At 30.3% G+C, this 21,206-nt stretch overlaps 1 long non-coding RNA gene across 1 annotated transcript; it reads left to right on the top strand.

Moving 5' to 3' along the window:
• Positions 1–14,079: 14,079 nt before the first annotated feature.
• On the top strand, positions 14,080–21,140 carry LOC132748979 (uncharacterized). Its single transcript, XR_009628344.1, has 3 exons — positions 14,080–14,238; positions 17,265–17,349; positions 19,677–21,140. It is a non-coding gene; the product is annotated as an uncharacterized LOC132748979 (long non-coding RNA).
• Positions 21,141–21,206: the final 66 nt, after the last annotated feature.

A 21,206-nucleotide genomic window follows, 5' to 3' on the forward strand; every position in this document is an offset into this window, starting at 1 on the left:
GCGTATGACAATAAAATACATACTTAATATTGCAAATGAAGTTGATACTAGCGGTAGATAGAAAGCGGCACCATGGGAAACTAATGCACTGCAACTATTAACTCCATACACAACCATTGATTTAATGAGTAAAACACCTACAAATGAAACGGAAGTATTTGAAATTTTTTAGACTATACTTATTTAATCAGCTTTGAGTAATTTTTCTCCCTCTTGTTTTTAATTGGGTTTAACATCGCAACAATAATGTAAATGTCGACTTTCAATGAAATACTTCAGATGGCCCCCTTTTGTGCATTATATCAGGCATAAACGATAACTAAATGAAACCACTGGATAGCTTCCTTCAGTGATAGAGTTCAAAGTCCTTGGCAGAATTCGAAACCACAGCACTGAGGGGGCAATTTGTTTTAAGTCAACGGCTTTAACTAATCGCCCATGGACTACCCCTGCTCTGTTTCAACTGATTATCTATTGTTTTAATTTGCAAATGGTTCTTTTTCAGAATTTGTAAAATACTCACGTAACATTGTTGTTTAAAACCTTTAAAATGCTTCAAGAAACCGTTTAGACAGCATCATCGTACGTATTTATTTTTTGTAATGTTTTGTTTTATATCTGTTATCAATGAAGTTTCCGTTATAAATACGTCATGTAAAATTATATAATAATGTTTTTTTAACATAAATTATTACAGAAATAACGTCGATAATGTTATAAATTCAATTTACTACATTAATTAAACTAAGAAAATGAAATCAGTAATTATCACTTACATCCTAAAATCAGTAATGTAATACAAACGTAATCTGACCATAGATTTATATGAATAACAAATTTATATCTAATAGCCAATAGTAGACAAATAGTATGTATGATGATGCTAGACATCATGGAACCTCTCGTTGCAATAACAAAATCAGAAACTGAAAACAAAACAAAAACATCAGACTTAGTTTATATTTTGCGAAATAAATATAAATAAATAAATAAATAAATAATAAAAAATAATGTGTGTGTTTTAAATCAATATTAATATGAACAAATAAACCTTTTAATTCTAAGGTAAATGAAAGTAAAAACGATATTGTTGAGATATCTTTTAGAGGTTTGTAATCGTTTTATTTTTTAATTTGTTTACATTTAGATGTGTCGAAACGTCTATCTATTCGAAATCGTAGTGTGTAAAGATAATTTTTGGTTAAATGTCTTTTTTATTAACCCTTACCATGCTTATAATATTGAACTTTACTTCTTTGGTCTACTGGCTTCCGATTAAAGCACGAATCAGTTTCAAGATACTGACATACATGTATAACTGTTCGGTAGGAAACGCACCATCATATTTAATAGAGCTTTTGTCTCATCAAGTGTCAAAACGAACCTTAAGATCATCTGAATCCTCTGTTGGTTGTTATGTTGTTCCTTTTAATAAGAAAATGACTTTTTCCGACAGAGCTTTTAGCACGATAGGACCAAATTGTGGAATGAACTACCAAATAATATGAGAAAATGTGAATCTGTTGAAATTTTCAAAAGACAACTGAAATCATTTTACTTCAAGGACTTTCTTGCACTTTTTGAAGTGACGCTGAAGGCATTGTCTGTTCCTAATTGTTTTGTGCATGTTTGTATATTTCTATCAGTTTTTATTATTTTCATTGTACAATAATAGAACAAAGTCTAGCCCATGTGTTATCATGTGCAGGGGTGCAGGGGTGTAGATTGTTACATGTTGGTGGGGATTGACCCAATCACTGTGACCGTCGCACTGCTGGGAGTATTGTGTATGGTAGCACTGGGAGTAGCACATATAAGGTATATAGCTGTACAACGCCATTGAATATGTATTCTATATGTAGAAATAGGCGTTAAATCAAGTTTCAAGTTTCAAACTTTCAAGTTTCTTTGGTCAGAAAAAGTGAAGCATTGTTTAATATCTGGTGAGTCTATACATGCCTCCCACAATCCCTCAGTGATATTTGTTCCATTAAAAGCCGTTAAATCTTCAACAAGCCAATATGGTACTGATGCACTTGTAATGCTGATAGCTAGAGTACAGGAACTTGATCCTATACTGAAATCTCTTGCCTGTGACATGTCAAATCTGAACAGAAATTACGAATCTGAAATAAAACAGTGCGATCAGAAAGAACATCAAGGATTAAATTGCTTCCAATTCACATATAAAAAGCTTATATCGCGTTATAATAAAGGAACATTAGCCATAAACAATATATATATTAATGTTGATGTTTCAACTTGTCAAAGTAAACAGAATGCTTGCGTTGTAATTAGTTAATTTGATTGGAATGAAATACATGCTTGGTTTTTGATCTTACAAATTATTCTTACTAACATTTGTTTCAAACATTGAATAACACAAAAATATTATCTACCAAATCTATTTCTAATGAACATGAATTATGTGTGTTTTTTTGCAATCGGAACGTGAAACACTTTTTACAACTTTTTGATATGCTCGTTTGTAAAACCATTGATTTGCAAAATTATTAAAATTGTTAAGACTCGTGAAGTTTTGTTTCATATTGATTGTGAAACTTCTATATTAGGTAGAACACAAAAAGAGCCAGTCAAAAATTACAAGTCCAGAGAGGTGAAGAAATATATTTATTTATGCCAAATATAGATGTATTAGTTTGAGAGGATTAAATAAGGTTCTTCAATTATTGATACATGATTTAAAATAAAAGATTAAATATATTGGGTATAATGATCCAATCATTAAAAAATTATTTAGATAATAAACTATAACTATAAATATCGTTAAGACAGTCATTGCTTTTTGGTCAAATTTGAAATAAAAGTTATATATACGTTTTTCTCATAAATGCTATTTTTCATATGTATCAGCTAATTTTCTCTGTTTATGATTCCCCTTTGTGCTATTGTTTGCTAATTTTATAATTATGATTGTGTGTATATTTATATGAAAAACTTAGTTTATCTCAATTATAATAATTTAAAGAAAATAAATATAAAATACTCAGTGCTTTCTAAATAAATAAATAAGTGCAAAAAATAGCAATAACTTGTCTTATAAAAATAGTATTAATTTTTTACAACTCATTATAAACGACACAATATTCACGGTGTAATCAAATAAATATCGTTTATTCATTTAACAATTATACTTTCAAATTGTAATATTCTTTCATATTTGTAAAGGTATTATAACAGAAGAAGTATATATTAAACCAAAATATTTACTTAACGTATGTCATGTCATCATCATAACCTGTTCAACTTATTCTTCTATATTTATCAGTGTCCCCAATTTTAAGAAATAAATACCATAAAAGATCGCATAACATTCAACTAAATCAATCAGAATATAAACACATACGAGCACACACTCAAAATTATATCCATTGCACGCAAACAAACGAAAACTACAGTTATTTACACGTCATAGTTGTCCAATGTCAATTAAGTTTGTTTTATTTAATGTGTAGACTTGATTCATACATTAAACTTACACATATAGGTATACTTACCCGTCTGTAAACAGATAATGGTATCTCGTTGTTGTAATCGCCACTTTAAAATAGCTCATCAAAATAATACGAATATGTAATAAGATAAGAACCAAATAATTGTAGAAGTGAACTATATAACATTGTTTACTGAAATCCAAATATATTTTGTCAATCATTTTAATCATTTATTCATTTTGCGTTCTTTATTTATTACCGAATCATTTAAAGGAATAGCTCTAGTAAAATAACTTTGAACAATGAATAAATCAAATAGCAAAAAACTATACAATGCATAACTAGAATAGCCATTAAAGACATAGTAAGCCTAAGAAATGAATATTTTTTCCTGTATAAAAGACAGATATGCATTTCATAGTGTTGTTATAATGTATATAGAACATTTAAGTATTTTATCACCGTACGGGGGCCATAATGGAATAGCGCTGGATGTAAAATAATGTGTGATAAATGTAGCAACATGTAAAATGGTAGTTTGACTTTCATACAGAAATTAAATAACTTTATAAACTAACATTCAGATTGAAGAAATGCTCAGCTATATCGCTTTTTGAGTTTAATTTTGAAGCTGTAAATTGCAAATATAGGCGTAAATAAAGTAAACTCGCTCTTAAATAATTCTGGTTACAAATTTAAATCGTTCTAATTGTTGGGTTCTCTCACATTGTGGCTTCGCGGTCTAAGAATTTATAAATACATAGTGATTATATTTTCTCAATATTCCGCTAAATATATGTCATGCTTATGTTTAAAGTAAGTCTGTTTTCTGATAATAATAATTTTGTAATATGATTTACGCAATTTGGATCATTAATTTTGTAATTGAGTTATTACCACTAGAAAATTTAAATTATCTTCCAAAAGATCATTATTGTCTACTGGTCATTGTATTAAATAAATTATTGTGTTATCATTAACACATGGTCTGAATTGAAAATTATAAAAACAATGTATCTCGATCATTCATGTAGTTATTTGTACAGACTTACTAAAACCGAGTTTTCAATTGTCAACTGTTTGTCTTGCTTTCCTTGCCCTCATCTGTGATTGACCTGTTTTCTCCTTCACTTTTAAAGTTATAGCGCGCATCTTAATGAGCGGAAAATTCACATAATTATATTCTTTACCGATGCTTAACTTTGATATCCATATGGGGTTCCGACACCCCCCCCCCCCCCCCGTGATTGATGTTGTTTAGTCACAAGAAGTTGGTAAATATATAACTGAAAGTAGCCGTTACTACTATCTTATTGTAGTTGATAAAGATGCGAGTATTAAAGATAACAATCGGGAAGTTGGACGTATATTTGGTGGGACAGTTCACAAACAAACAAAAAGGATAGAAAACCGAATTAGTGAGTACATACATAATAACAGGTAATAAAAATTAACGTATTTACTTTCAGGATCACTTTGATTGAATGAGAGGCTTTTATGGAAAAAGAAAATTATCCAAAAACTATAGTTAATAATGTGTTTAAAGAAATACATATTTCATTTTTGCATAACATTTACATTCATATACATATAAAAAGGACAATGCGAACAAAATCAACACCATGAAGCTATGTATGAGGGCTCGAATCAGAAATTTTACTTTTGGTTTAGTCTTAAAAGCTGCATGCCGGCAAATTTGCCTAAATAATTGAAAAAGATAAAGCCTTAATAAAATTCAAGAAAAGTAAATAATGAACAGTTCAAGTAATAATTAAATTAGATGTTACGTGCAATTAATAACTGGTTTTACAATATTTATAAAAAATAAAAAAATATTGCGTGACTTTGGCAGTAAGGAGTATGGCTTTTTCCCATTTATTTTATTTAAAGTGCCGTTTATAATGTGTAAATAAATGTATTTGATCACTTGAAAATAGTTTACTTTTTAAAAAAAATGTTGCTTTTGTTTTTGTTTTTCAAAATGTTTATGAAAATTAGCCTAGCCTTGGAGGCATGCTGCTTTAAGGGACACCGACACTATAAGGCACCTCAGTCAAAACACTGATAAGGGAGGCAAAGAAGCGAAAACATGACATGACGCGAATCAGCCACAAAACATAATCGCGCGGCCTGTAAGATTCAATACAAATGGTTGGGGACTAGCCTTGCATTTATATTTACATAATGTCATATGAGTTATACAAACATGGAGTAACAGGGAATAAAACTATATCTAGTGAAATATTTTCATAAATATTTTGATAAAACTATGTTGCTTCCAGGAACTCGAAAGACTTATAACAGAATGTTTTACAAAAACAGAATGAAATGTCCCGGAAAAAATGTATTTTAAGAATGACCTGAATCGTATAGAAATAATTGTGTGCATTTTCCATACGCTCTCATGAAATGTATAGAGTATATTCAAGTGCTTTTTATATAAGAACTGGACTTATTTTCATAGAGAGGTATGAAAAGAAATATTTCATGAGTGGCAGTAGCCAAGAGTGAAATATGACTTTTTCATATTTTCATACCACAAGAGGTAGATAAATCCTGTATTTATAAAAAATAAACTTGAATGTTCTATTTATTATATACATTTTTCTTTTATAAGACATTACAATTTGAAACACTTTGATAAAGAAATATATTCCATACAAACAGATGTTTTGGAAGTTTTTTTTTCAAATATCAAACAATTATAACTACAGGAAGACACATATATAAATATCTATATAAACGAGCTATTAAGCTACTACTATTATAGCTTGATGTAGATAAATATTCTTCTTGACAGTAAATTATTCTTATTTTGAGTATGTGATTAAAAGGATTATTGAACTTGTTTAACTTCATTTGAAATGTTTAAATTTATTGAAATCGTTGAATAAAATAGTACCATCGCAGCCAGAGGCTCGCAAAATATAATTCTATTTTATTCGTTCAATTGATTTATTATTGAACCTTTACTCATTAAATATCCTCCATATACGAAATTATTTCATGATACTAAAAAAGCATTTTCACGATTTATCGTATTAACTATGTTATTTTCACTTTGTATATAATCACAAATTTTTGTGATGAATGCAATTACCAAAAAAATAAATCATTCACCTGTTTTTCCAGATGATCGTTCCGTTTATTTTGCTGTAAACATCGAGCTTAAATACAAACGACAAGAAAAGTTCTTTCTTTCTTTAAGCTGTTTCAGTTTTCTTCTTCAGTTAAAGACTTTGTGAATGCTACGTGAGGCGTTTTGATAGTTGGAACTGTGACGGTTGGATTATTTTGCTGTAAAGATGACTCTTAAATGCAACAACGACAAGTAAGCTCTTCTCTTTCTTAAGCTGTTTCAGTTATTCTTCCAGTTAAAATGGAATTGCTTACGCGAGTCTATGAGAGGTGGAACTGTTGAGTTTAAGAATCATCTGTTGCTTGTAGTAAAATACGCAACAAATCGAAGTACAGATTCTTCTGCAAATATGAGCAAAATAACTTTATCGTTAGGAGGTAAATACACATTCTCATTCAAATAATCTAAATTAATAAATTTAAAGAGAAAGGAATTTTGCTTTTTGAGTGTCTTTTGATTATTTCGTTTAACTGAATATGTTTGCTTTATTTCATCTATTAAAACTTGTTTTTGTATTTTAAGGGTTGTTTTATTACGTCTTGAAGTTAATATAATTATTGTTTGATTAACAAAGATGAAGGAAGAGTGAAAAGGTCTTCAGCAATTTTATTGCTTCTAAACTCTTCTTATCTTTGTAGCTAGTATTAATTTTTTTATTGAACAAGATGTGTCTTAAACTATGTGGAAAATGTTCCTGTTCCTAATTATATTCGGATGATTTCAGAATAAATACACATTGTCATAACTGAGTTCTTGTTAGGGGAGGGGGTGTCGTTTGATGTTGGCCGGATCAATGACATATCTTAATATATAATCAAACAAGGCTCCACTTCTTTCAAATTTTGCTGTTCGTGGCGGTTTTAAGATTCTGTTTCTTTCTTGTTTCGCTCAGTTGATTTAGTTATAGCAGCAATGTCGTGTTTGCAAGCACACACAGAATCTCGGTCTGACAATAGATGGGCACATCACTTTGTATCTACCATTGACCGTTCCTCTGTAGCGGCTATTGTTGTTGATATGTTGTCTGCATTAGAAGAGCCAGTGGTCACACCGGATATAGTTCAATAGGTTTACTGGCGAGAACAAAACGGTTGATTAATACTTAGCACCGCTGATGAAACATTTGAAATATGTGGTCACTTGTATTGTATTAAATACATCATATAAATGTCAATGTATGAAAGTGTATCACACTTATCTTGTACACAATGCGCCTGTAGTCAAAGCACTGTTTAAATGCTCAGGTTCAAGGAATTCTTTTTAGCTATTTAGCAGAATACAATATTATGTCATGTGTATAGTTTTTTTAACTTTAAGCGTTACTTTAATTAGCAACAATAAATAAAGCATTAACTTAAAGCGATATAAAATATAGTCCAAATGCTATATTGTTGTGATTTTTCATATTGGTAACATCTCAGAACAGTTTCTCATACATGAGTACGTTGTATTAACTAAATGCAAAATGTTTTATATTCTAATATACCGCAGTCAACTGGTTTTGTACCTTGAAAAGAATTTTCCTGCAGCTAGCTTACGGAACCTCGATGTGTGTTTCTATTTAGATTACCGCTTGTTTCTGAGATAGAGCACGGAATGGCAATTGAGCGTTTTCTCCCCAAGTAAAGTCGCCAGTTATTCATGACAACTCGGCGTGACTTAAATCCAAACAACATAAGGGTTTTAAGCAAAAAGCAAATTCGATGGCACTTTAAATCATTCCTGTACTCCAATGAAACAAGCTAGAAATTTAATCTTTCTTAAATCGTTAAATAATGTTTTAGTAAGTGTAATATTAAACTGCCATCATTATGCTTGTACACATTGAGCAAATAAAGTTTCAAAATTTCCAAGAACAAGGCTGTTCGACGTCATTTCAATTAACAGCAAGAAGTAATAGATTAACACTAGGAAAGCATGGTGGAAACTTGAATCAGTCAAAATATGAGATCTTGATATCTGTTATTAACACTAAATTATAACTTTTTTATAAGATAAATTAATGTCCTAATCCAAAAAAAGGATAATCAATTCACGATTCGAAGAATTGGGTAGGGTAGTATTACTTTAAATGTGTGAGCTTAAAATGAAGGGTTTTTTTTTGTTGTTGTACAGAGGTTATCTAGGATATTTTAGTTTATTCTTAGACTAGAAAATGTTCCATAAGCTTTACAGTAAATTATATTGTGATTATTTTTAATTTATTAAAACTAACATGTTTGATTCAGAACAACCAAGTACCGTTTGATAACTTTTAGTTGTGTAAAGTAGAGCATTTCCCGAAGGTTATCCGACAGAGCAAAGTTGTCGAAGCCAAGTATATATCAATAAATGTTTTAAGAATAAAGAAACATTCTTACATGTGTTACAAGTCAAAAGGCAGAACTAAATGAAATGGAATTTTAAATTTGAATAAAAGCTCTGCATTATTGCAAAATCAATTTAATACAAATTGTTTGCATCAATAAGCATTTGTTTTCTGAAACAACGGCTATTTTGTTTCAATAGTGATTGCATAAATATTTCATAAGGATTTTTACCTTGAATTTTACGAATTATCATTGTAATATTTAACAATTCACTTATTCAGAACAAGTCATAAATGATTTGTAAACAATAACAATAGAAATTGGCGACGATTTAGAAACATTGAATGCAAGCCCGTTTATAATTTATCATAGACCTTTCATGCGATAAGAACTCATTTTCCATTCCCTTTTTTGCACACTTAGGAATGATCATATTTACACAGTGATTGTATTAGCCGGTTTCCTGTTCCTTATCAAAGATTTAAGACTGCCATAACAATTCAATGGTGTCGCTATAAAAAAAATAATAGAACTTCATCCGTGCCAATCGATTCAAATTTTTGTTCGGGCATAACTAAAAGGTTTCATAGAATATCTGATAAATGTTTTTTGTTTTTAAATCAAACAAATCGTTTGAATCATGAATCATTTATGTTAAATAGAACAATTTTTATTTGAATATTGAATATTGAAAGCATTTTATTTTCGTGATCATTTCAGTGCATTTTGTCATTCTCCATAAATAATGTACCTGCTCAGATATTAATACAGAATTATTTTACTAAAAATGTTTTGATAAAAAGTATATATATTTAATAACAGACATTTCTTACAATGGAAAAATATCTTCAAACAATTTTAGCAAACAAAACCCGTTAGGAACATCCCCTCGATACACTCAATTTATACGGGTAATCTCTTCCTCAAAATTTCAGTACATCCTTAACAATTGAAATATTTCGATTAAAGCAATCGTTTGCTATGAAAATATAATGGGATGGAATTATATAGCTAAATTTTATAGTATGATATAGCAAAAAGCAAATCCCAAATTTCTAACACCTTCGTTTGGACAATAAATCATTTTATTTTTAACATATCGTTCAATCAATATGCTGTCTGGAATAATGCCATTTATTATGTCTCTGACTTACGAAGAAAAAATTATGTAAAAGGAGTAACACACAAATCTTGCACACGGAGTAACACATTAACGAAACAAAAAAATTACAAACAAAGGAATTTAATGATCACAAATTTGAGTTTAGATACGTATATTAACATTATAATAATCAATAATCTCTATTCTTTTAGATAACTGATCATGATCTACGTAATTTAAATTTAACTTCAAAGTTCAAATTAATCTTGTCGACATTCATGGTAAACGACCAAAGCAAACACGGGGCGTTATTTTTCAAAACAGTAAATGAATCATACAAAAACATTTAAAAAGGTCGCTGACACTTAGACTCGTGTGAAGGAGAAAGAGGCGGGGTTCAATATTGGCAAAATTGAAGGAAAAAAATATTAACCGTCAACATCAGAACATGATATATATAAATAAGGGAGATAGCCTTTCACAGAACGTAGCCGTAAATAACGTTTAGACACACTCGGTCACCAAACAAAAATTGAACAAAGGCAATAGCGCACAAGGCGGAGAGAGGTGGGGACATTGCTATGTAATAAACACAAATATAAACAAATAACACTGCGAAAAAGACATGGATATACAGAAGTGTACGGAATTCCGTATATCATTAATATACGTGTAAGAATACGGGAAACTTGAAATACGGAGATGTACGGGACCGTATATTATATCAGTCCGTACATGACTAGTATACGAACTCCGTACACTCGTAATATACGTGAACTTTGATGTACGAAGTCCGTATTTTACTAATATACGGAATTTTTATAACAAGTCCGTATATTACTAAAATACGAAATTCTGTATTCGTGCAAATACGGATTCTGTATATAGAAATAGCGAATGAAAATTTACTTCTGAAAAGCCTATTTCCTGTAAGAGTAAAGAAATTGTCTGATCATATATTTGTCAGACATTAGACAATTAACACAATGCAAAATTTCCTTGAGTAATTAACGCGTCAATTGCGTACAAATACACAGAACATGTAAGACATCCACCTGTAACATGCAGACGCGGTATTTTAGCTCAATACCGCTTGGTATGCTTTTTAGCATACACCCGCAGATAAATAGCGAATTCTTTACAATTGCGATTGACGATTAGATAGTACTGTTTCGCATGTTGCATCAATGGTGAATCATGCTATTTTGCAATTTCCTTTTCATTATCATTATAATATTTTATAATGATAAGCCAAACATGAGAAAATGATAAAGTTGAAATTGTGATGTTCAAAACATGAATTAATTATAATAAAATCGTGAATCTGTGAAGTTGAAATCGTGAAAGTTAAATAATTGTGAAATCACGAAGATGAAATCGGGATTGTCCACACAGCAATTAAATTTTACGTTGATATATGTCCTATAAAAAATAGGCTATACATAATATAATACATGTACTTGCATATGTGAAAAAAAAAAACAATGATATCTCATTCATTCATTCATTCATTCATTCATTCATTCATTCATTCATTCATTCATTCATTCATTGAATCAATCATTCATTTACTTATTCATACATTCATTTATTCATTCATTACTCATTTATTCATATATTTCTTATTTATTTATTTATTTATTTATTTATTTATTTATTTATTTATTTATTTATTTATTTCAGGAAACAAAGATTTGCGTTTCTGTACACAAGTGTTGAATAGAAATCTTATGTTGTTCTATGGAATATAAATCCGTGGTAGATCCGAATTCCCCATTTTTGATTCATTTCGCGCGGTCTGATTTATGACATAATATTGTGTAATAGCCACGTGCTGTATTGCCATAATCGAAGACAATACTGATTAAGCCGGATATTGATCCGGATATTGATCATAAACGCAGCAGGGTATATCGAGTGTCGGTTTTCTCCGATTAGGTAAGTTAGCGCAATTGGTGTTGAATTTCTTAACGGTATTTTTATTGTCAATTTCTAATATAATTCATGTACGAAATAAGGGAATTAAATTGTGATATCATAACCGAGTCTCTATGTGATTTTGTTCCAGATATTATAAAGACTATAACCCGACATATTAAAATGAAACAGACATAGCTGCTATATTCTTTCCAATGTTTTTGCAGCGTCGTGTTGTTGTTATCCTTTAATTTGGCGGAATTCGTCATTTAAACAAGACGACACAATTAAGATTTATCTTAATGTAAACTTTAAAGTACCTTGCCACCAGGTCCAATTATATCTAAGTTAACAAGCTAGAATCAGATGGATGTCACTCGGGGTGTATGTACATGTATTGTTGATAGATGATGTCAAATTATTCGAAATAGCATAATTATCTTGAAAAATATCATCATCATCTCCCGAGTTTCCTCGTCTCCCATCAGCCGTATTTCTGCATAATTCGGTGATTTGAACATTGTTCAGGAAAGGGGAACATGACTGTGCTATGTAAATTAACATTTGTTACCTTGTTAAAATAAAATTATGTATCTAGGAACAGTTTTTGTAAAAGTAAATTTCTGTTTAAAAAAATAAAAATTGTCTTAGTTTGATTTTAAAACTCAAGTTAAGAACATACTAAATTATATATTGATAGTAAAATCATTTTTTAAATTGGACTTTCGAATTTTTACTGATACTTCAAATATTCCTATACTAATAAAGTTTTATTTTAATTATGAAATCCGCAGATAATGTGAGGGATCTTTATACTTCATTTATGTGTATAAGAAAGTAAGTAAGTAATTTATTTTAATGGGGATACGGACAAAAGCCCCCCCCCCCATCTAAAAATGACAAGGTGGACAAAAGCCCCCCCCCCCCATGAAATTTACACGTAGGACAAAAGCCCCCCCCCCCATCAAAAATACAGGTAGGACAAAAGCACCCCCAGTCCATCTCCGTCTATTGAGAATCTCGTCAGTTTAAATCTGGAACTTGAAATATTTTAACAAATAAATGCAATTGTTTTAAAAGATAATTTACCTTAAGATTTAAATTTAAAGGTACAAAAGTTCTAATTTGATTTATTGTGTAATTCGTACTTATAATGCATTGATGTTTTTATGTTTACTTTATTATATATTGTGCAGTTCAAATGTAAATGAATATTTTCAGAGAATCGCTTTTCAAAGCTTATCAAGGAAATAAAAGTGAAAGGCGCATACTTATCTAGATTTATTTGAAGTATAACCCAAGTTCCCGAACACTGGGCGTGTAAAAATAGAAAGTAATCAGTCTGGTCTATAAACCTTAGGGAGGCTTTTGTTTGATGGACTGGGGTGGGGGCTTTTGTCCTATGTGTAAATTTAATGTGGGTTTTTGATTTTACCCGCTTATTGTTGTTGTCACAAAAATTTGTGTAATTTATAAATATTTCTTAGCGCTTCTAAAACGTCTTTTATTATTATTATTATTATTATTATTATTATTATTATTATTATTATTATTATTATTATTATTATTATTATTATTATTATATTATATCATCATCATATATCATCATCATCATCATTATATTATTATTATCAACTATTATCATCATCGTCATCATCATCACCATCATAAGTATAATTATTATTATTATTTTATTATTATTATTATTATTATTATTATTATTATTATTATTATTATTATTATTATTATTATTATTATTATTATTATTATCAAAAAAATAAATAACCGATTGAACATTAGAATCAAAGTTTTGCCTATGAAAATGTATCAATGGTTATGTTATACATGTATGCAAAGTTATCGTTTATGGATACATGATATTTCTAATTTAATATTGCATTATTTTGGATCGAATAAAGGTCTTAATATGTTGGTTTCTTCCGCATTATCACCGACCTTAGTATAAATCCGTGGCATTATTAATGCTAAATGCTTTATTACACCAACGGTATCTGGGCATATCTTATAAATTGTTTTGTACATTTATGCCATATACTGTCTTGCCATATTATAATGCATTGTATATCCTTCATGGGCTACATAGCCTTATGGAATATTCAAAATAAACTTATCAAACTTAAAACTTATCAAACTTATCATATCACGCGTTTTCAAAACAGCCAATGAGTTTAAAGCGTTGGTTTTGTATCACGTGAATCCTATCAACCAATCAGAAATAGCGCGGGCGAAATGAAAAAAAGAAAAAACGGGATTGGAAATGGATAGCAAATAAAATTCAGAATATTGCAAAACAAGGTAGGTTAAAAGCTATTTTTTATCGTTGCAATATCAATATGCGATCAATAGAATAGTTGCATTTTGTGAACAACAGCTTATTTCAGGGCTTAACTGATTTGTTTTTAGAAAACTTTAACACTGTTTAATCTGTTTCGCTATCCAATATGGCGGCCGGATTAGATAATTAAAGCAGCGATATATCCCTAAATTTAGACTGGGAGGTGACGAGTTTGATTTTGATTTCTAAATTGTATCTTGTTTAATTAATATTTTTTATGAAAAATGCAAAAACAAAAAATGAAAAGGGCATTTGTTAAATGCGTTAATCGTAACTTCCCTTCAGGGTAAAAAAGACACCGAGTTTAAATTACGACATTTAAACACCAATCAAGGTATTACAGCCCCTGGACATGGTAGTACTAAGGGATTAATCAGTGTGTGTGACACGACCTATGTATGCTTGATTGGTCAACTAATTGGACTTTATAATCTTGAGCGATCAACAGCAGGGGTGCGAATCAATGTGCAAGAAAGATCATATCGAAAAGGGACACTCAAATTCTTTTTATTTTAATAGTAATTTATGAAATTGGTAGCCGAAAAATAGGTTATGTTTTATCTATTCAATAGAATAACAAAAATTATCAGATTTAACAGATTAACATATTTGAAAAGAAAATTGCTAAATACTTGTAAAAAATAGGTTTATAAATTTTTAGCTCGACTTTTCTATGAAAAGGGGAGCTATCCTACTCGCCCCGGCGTCGGCGTCGGCGTCGGCGTCGGCGTTGGCGTCACACCTTGGTTAAGTTTTTCGTACCACCCCACTTTATTTCAGAAGTATTACAAGTATGGCTTTGAAACTTACCATACTTGTTCACCATCATAACCTCCATCTACAGACAAGAGTACATAACTCTGTCAAGGTTTTTGACAGAATTATGGCCCTTTTTTGACTTAGAAAGTGTATTGAGCTTGGTTAAGTTTTTTGTACCACCTCACTTTATTTCAAAACCATTGGAGGTATTGCTTTGAAACTGACCATACTTGTTTACCATCACGACCTTCATCAACAGACAAGAGGACATAACTCTGTCAAGGTTTTTGACAGAATTATGCCCCTTTTTGACTTAGAAAATACATTGAATATGGGTAAAATCCACTTATTGCCTTAACCCTTTGAGATATTGCTTTGAAACTTTTTAATGCTATTTCACATCATTACCCCCATCTGTACGCAAGAGAAGGTAACTCTGTCAAGGATTTGTTTTAAAAAATTAAGGCCTTTTATCGACTTAGAATCTTGGTTAAGTTTTTAGTACCAGTCCACTTTTTTGACTGAACTGTTTGAGATATTAATTTGAAAGTTGGGAATACTTGTTTACAATCATGATTCCCAAACATGTCCAGGAGAAGGTAATTCTGTCAAAGATTTTATTTGAATTATGGCCCTTAACTGTCAATGTTTTGTATTATAGGCAAGCACTAAAAAAGTTTTTTTTTTCTTTCTTACCAGCCCTCTTTTGACTTAAACATTTCAAACTTTGCTGCAGTGTTCAAGGGTATCACACAATTCAGTAAAATAATTCTTCACTAAATATCTTAATGCTCATGGCCATTGTTCACTTTAAAAATACAGAGATTCTTGTATTGCCTTTTACTGCAAAAACTTTTTTTATTGGCAAGCAATAAAAAAGTCGAGCGCGCTGTCTTACGGACAGCTCTTGTTAGATAAAATTGTTTCTCAGTCTTGATAATTTAACGAGCAGAATACTTGTTTTATATTCGCAGTTTTTATTTTTATACAAATCCCCATTATTTGATGCAAACATAAGTCAATTTAAAGGCTCCGCTCTTTTCAATTTTATTCACTTTTTTAAGTTTCTGTACAAATGTTGTTATATATTTCTTATTTATATTAACATATTCTTAAATGAATACAAATCTTAAACAAAAATAGGAAACAAACATTTCTTTTTTATTTAAATCATAATACATTTAGATGAATAGATAAAATGAAAATAATTGTCAGAATCTTTTATTTACATTAATACAAAGAATGTGTATGATTGCATGTAATATGGCAGTCAGGTGTTAAGTTTAACAGCTAACTGTTAATTCACTTACCCTTGGTGTCAAAGCATATGAGCCGCGTCACGACAAAACCAACATAATTGGGTTTGTGACAAGCATTGATCCAGACCAGCATGCGCATCCGCGCAGTCTGATCAGGATCCACGCTGTTCGCTATCGGTTTCTCTACTTGTTATAGAGATTGTAAGCGAACATCATGGATCCTGATCAGACTACGCGGATGCGCAGGCTGATCTGGATCCATGCTGGTCACAAACCCATTATGTTGGTTTTGTCGTGACGCGGCTCATATGTTTATTTTAACATTGATACGAAGCTTAGATCAGGAGCCTGTTGTCGGTGTAAGAATTTTAAACGGCTCTGTTTGTATTGTTTTAGCATTAATAGTAATTAGCAAGATCGAGTTTACTCGCAGTTCAGGACAGACAACTCTTGGTTTTCATTCGATATTTTTGGTTATTTATCCAGGATTACCCAGATTTTAAATTGTATATACATGAACTGAGTTTTCGACATTTACAATGTATTTTTTATTGGACAAATTAAAATTTAAATATTTTTTTCTTATTATAATTTTAACTCTTTGTTTAGTTTTTAAGATAAACATTACGCATAAGGTGATATCGCATGGGTCAGTCACAAACACGCGCCTGTTTGAGGAAATAGTTATTTAATATTTCATTATACATGAATTTAAACGCTTGAAAAACTATATTGAGCTTCTGTACATCACACATTTTTCGACATTCCATATTTTGACTTATATTTCACATAAAGCAATATGGTAACACTCGCACGCACGCACGAACACACAAAATACATAACTACACATGCACATAAAAGTGAACATGTTCCTACAGTATTAACAATTTCGCACATGTGATCACTTATGAAATATTTTCAATGTTCTCTTTATCATTTTATGCTGAAGTTATATTATGATTTTTCAGGACAGTTAAATCTTCTAGAAATGCAGCTGTGCCATCTTTACAGCAATTGTAGATGAAGCAAAGTATGGTAGCAAGTTATATAGATGTAAGTTCACGTATATATATTGTTGTGTTTTGTGAATGAAATAAGACAATTACACTGTAAAGAAGAGTTACCCAGACTCATATCTATTCCACTCTGTACTGACATCATGTGCTTTATTCTTTCTCAAGGCAAAGTCAAATTTCCTTAATTACACGCATTTATTTTGACAAGAATAAATGTGGTTAGTTATACATACACTGGTTCTCTTTTATATCTTGTTAGAATCAATTCTTTGGCGGAATGATGTCACACTTCATAAAATGATGTCAATTAAGGCATATATGATATAAGCATTTTGCCGCGCATTTGAAAATGCTAAACCATACTTGCTTGTAATATGCAAAAATCAAATAAAATTATATAAAATATAAGAATTAACTCGAACACACAAAATGGTTTGATATAGATGCAATGTGCATGCGACTCTATTTTATTAAATTAGTTTTCTTTTCTTAAACATATTACTGAATCAAAAAATATGTATTTCTTTACAGTTTAATCACTTTTATATATGTTAATGATAGTAATTTGTTTAGTTACTACGTGCGTAAAGCGATAAGTACGCCGCTTTGATAATGTGAGAGTGACGTTACATTTTCTTTTGTACATGTACACTAAAGTTAACAACATTTGTCTGAATAGGTAAAACAGGGTTTTCAAAGCGAATATAATGTCAGATAAGAAACAGAATTTGAAATGTCTTGATGTAAAAGTTAGAATGTCATACACATTAAATTTTATCACAAGTTCGAGCCTCACAAGTTGTCTTACTTTTTTGCGTTTTTCTTTCCATATATATATTTTTTTTAATTTTACATTAGAAAAATGAATTGGGATAGAAAGGCAGTTTTGTTATGATATTTAATAATTTAGATATACATGCACGGATGATAGTGATTTTTATCCTGTATAGTGTGTAGTATGTAGTAGTCATAGTACTTTTGCAGTGCAATATAGTATTTCGTGCAAACTTAACTATAGTTGAAACAGTCTGTGTACAGTATAATGCATTCCGTATAAGTTTGCACCAACTTGCTAAATAGGGCTAAATATAGCTACATTTAAAACAAAATGAGAAGTTAATAGAAAATATCACAGCATTTGTAATCTTTACAATAAATGATACATAACTTTCCTACCTGATTGATAATTTTAAAGCAATATTTTTGGGAAAAAGGTGCAATCCGAGCCTAGCTGTCTTGCATTGATATTTACCACAACCTTACCTACTGCATTACGCTGAGAGTTGGTAAATTTGTTGATAATTTAATTTATATAGCTAGCCTGTTTGAAGATAATAAACACAATATGATAGCTGTTTTACACCTGGATAGTGGACTTGACCACCCTGTCACTTAATTATCATACTAAACGCACAGTACTTGTGCGCACGTGAAACATATTGCGTTGATACGTAAATGTTTCATGTGCGCACGTAATAGTCGCATTCGCATGTATTAACAAAAATATTTCCTATGTTATTTTATGCAATTGTCACATATGATACGTATATTTTATTATCTGAATTTGATTTCATACTATCAGATTAATGCTATAGGCAAGGATATTTTGATTTATATTTCGTGAGAATTATCACTTTATTTTTAGAGATGACACACTGTAAGAGATTCTATTGTCAACTTAGTTAAACAGTCTTGACAATAAAAAAATAATAATCTACACTATTGTATATTGAAGGTATTCATTCGTTGCTGAGATAGTTTTTGAAACAATTGAAATTGAAACAAATAATAATCCAAATTTGTTAAGATTAACGTTTTAATATAATTGAGAAGTATAGCTGGGTATTCCGCTTTTTACTTAACTGGATATCATTGTGCAAACACGGATCTACATCTGAGTAAAAATATCTGTACTTTTTAAGCCTTTTTTCAAACGAATTTACTCCTACTAACGATGCTAATATACATCGTAAAACGATCAAAAAGATTATGTCAGCACTTTTTCCAAATACAATGTTATTTTGTATTAATATATTTTTAATCAATAAAACACTCTTTACATAGAACAAAGATACCATTATCATTTATATTACAGGTGTGAAATAAATATATTCGTAAAGGTTTTATAACAAAAACATATAACTTATCATCCGTCATAGATTAATCATTTCATTTAATTCCTGTGTAAATGATTGCTTATAAATGACATCTTTATCCTAATAATATAAAATAATTTTGAAATTTGCGTTAGAAAAAAATGTATAAATGTATACGTTTAAAAAATGCTTGTGTATAGCCTTTTTGAAAGTTGTGATAACTATTTCCTGACACTATTTAAACATGATTTTAAACTCTCTTTTTCAGATACACACATGCCGAAGAAGATTGTAATATCTGGAGATAACATTTCCTACGTCACGAAATAGACAACGTCACACTGGTCTACGTAACATTCCTATTGATGATTGATATATTTAAGTGCTTTTAAGAACTGTGTTTGAATGACGAATTTCTGTGAATACGGATTTTTGATTTTAATGATTATTATTTAAACTTTCTGTAATAATCAATTTGTGCTATGAACTCATTTTCCTAAAATAATATGTAAATGTTAACACGAACAAATGATATGAATATCTTCAAAATATTTTATGGGTGTAATACAAGTGGCTCATAAAAATCATTGTTAAGATAAATAGAATCGAACTTCAAGTTGGTATAGTTTGTTCTAGATTTAAACAACATGCAATTCATACGGCTTGAAAATGTCGAAACATGTATGAAAATATCGAAACATGTACATGTATAACTCAATCTCTAAAGACAATATCGCAGTGCGGATTTTCTCCACTGTGATACGTATTTCATGACTCTGTATCGCATCATACCGGTATATAGCCGTTCCGTTGCAACGCTACATGAATTTGTGCCTCCGGAATAAGGCTTGCAACAATATATGACTGTTGTAGCGAAGACATGTTTATTTTGTTTAATATATGTATACATATTGAATATATGTTTATGAAATAATAAATATTTAAGAGTGACTCGATTTGGTTTTTACTTTATTATTTGAAATACTCCATTTGTGAAGATAAAGTTCTTAAGCATATGACTTTACAGTTCCCATTCAAAATGTGTAATAAAACATGTTCTGTTGTACAAGTCTGCATTTCGGTCCTGTATACGTGTCACTTATATGTAAATGCATGCTTTTGATATTATCTGTATCTTCTTTTATCAAGAAAATACAGTTCCAACTTCTGTATTCCCTGTGGACAACTAAAAAATGCAATTCCGTATATCCCCTGTATATATTGAAAATACGATTCCGTATATCCCCTGTATATGTAGAAAATACGATTCCGTATTTCTTCTGTATATGTAGAAAATACGATTCCGTATATCATCTGTATATGTGGAAAATACGAGTCCGTATATCCTCTGTATATGTAGAATATACGGTTCCGTATATCCTCTGTATACGAAGAAAATACGAGTCCGTATATCCTCTGTATATGTAGAAAATACGGCCCCGTATATCCTTGGTATATTTATAGTATACTAGGGATAGCAACCTTAATATAGTCCGTATACGGGATTTTATTCTCCGTATACTTCAAAAGTACGAACAAATATACGTACATGTATATGGGGCAAATACGGAATTCCGTATATGCCTGATGCATATACGGACTTCCCGTATACCCGGTGTTCCCTATACGGACTCGTATACTTGGTCCGTATATTCGACGAATACATCCCGTACACGCCCGTATATGTCAAAAATACGGGACCGTATATTCCCGTATATCAGTATATTTTTCGCAGTGTAAGGACCAATTTATAAGACCATTCACGGACCCTGGTATGCGCATTAGTTACTTTTGTCAA

The sequence above is a fragment of the Ruditapes philippinarum genome, unplaced genomic scaffold (genome assembly GCF_026571515.1).
Source record: "Ruditapes philippinarum isolate M1 unplaced genomic scaffold, ASM2657151v2 ctg12746_1_1_1_1, whole genome shotgun sequence".
NCBI classification, from domain to species: domain Eukaryota; kingdom Metazoa; phylum Mollusca; class Bivalvia; order Venerida; family Veneridae; genus Ruditapes; species Ruditapes philippinarum.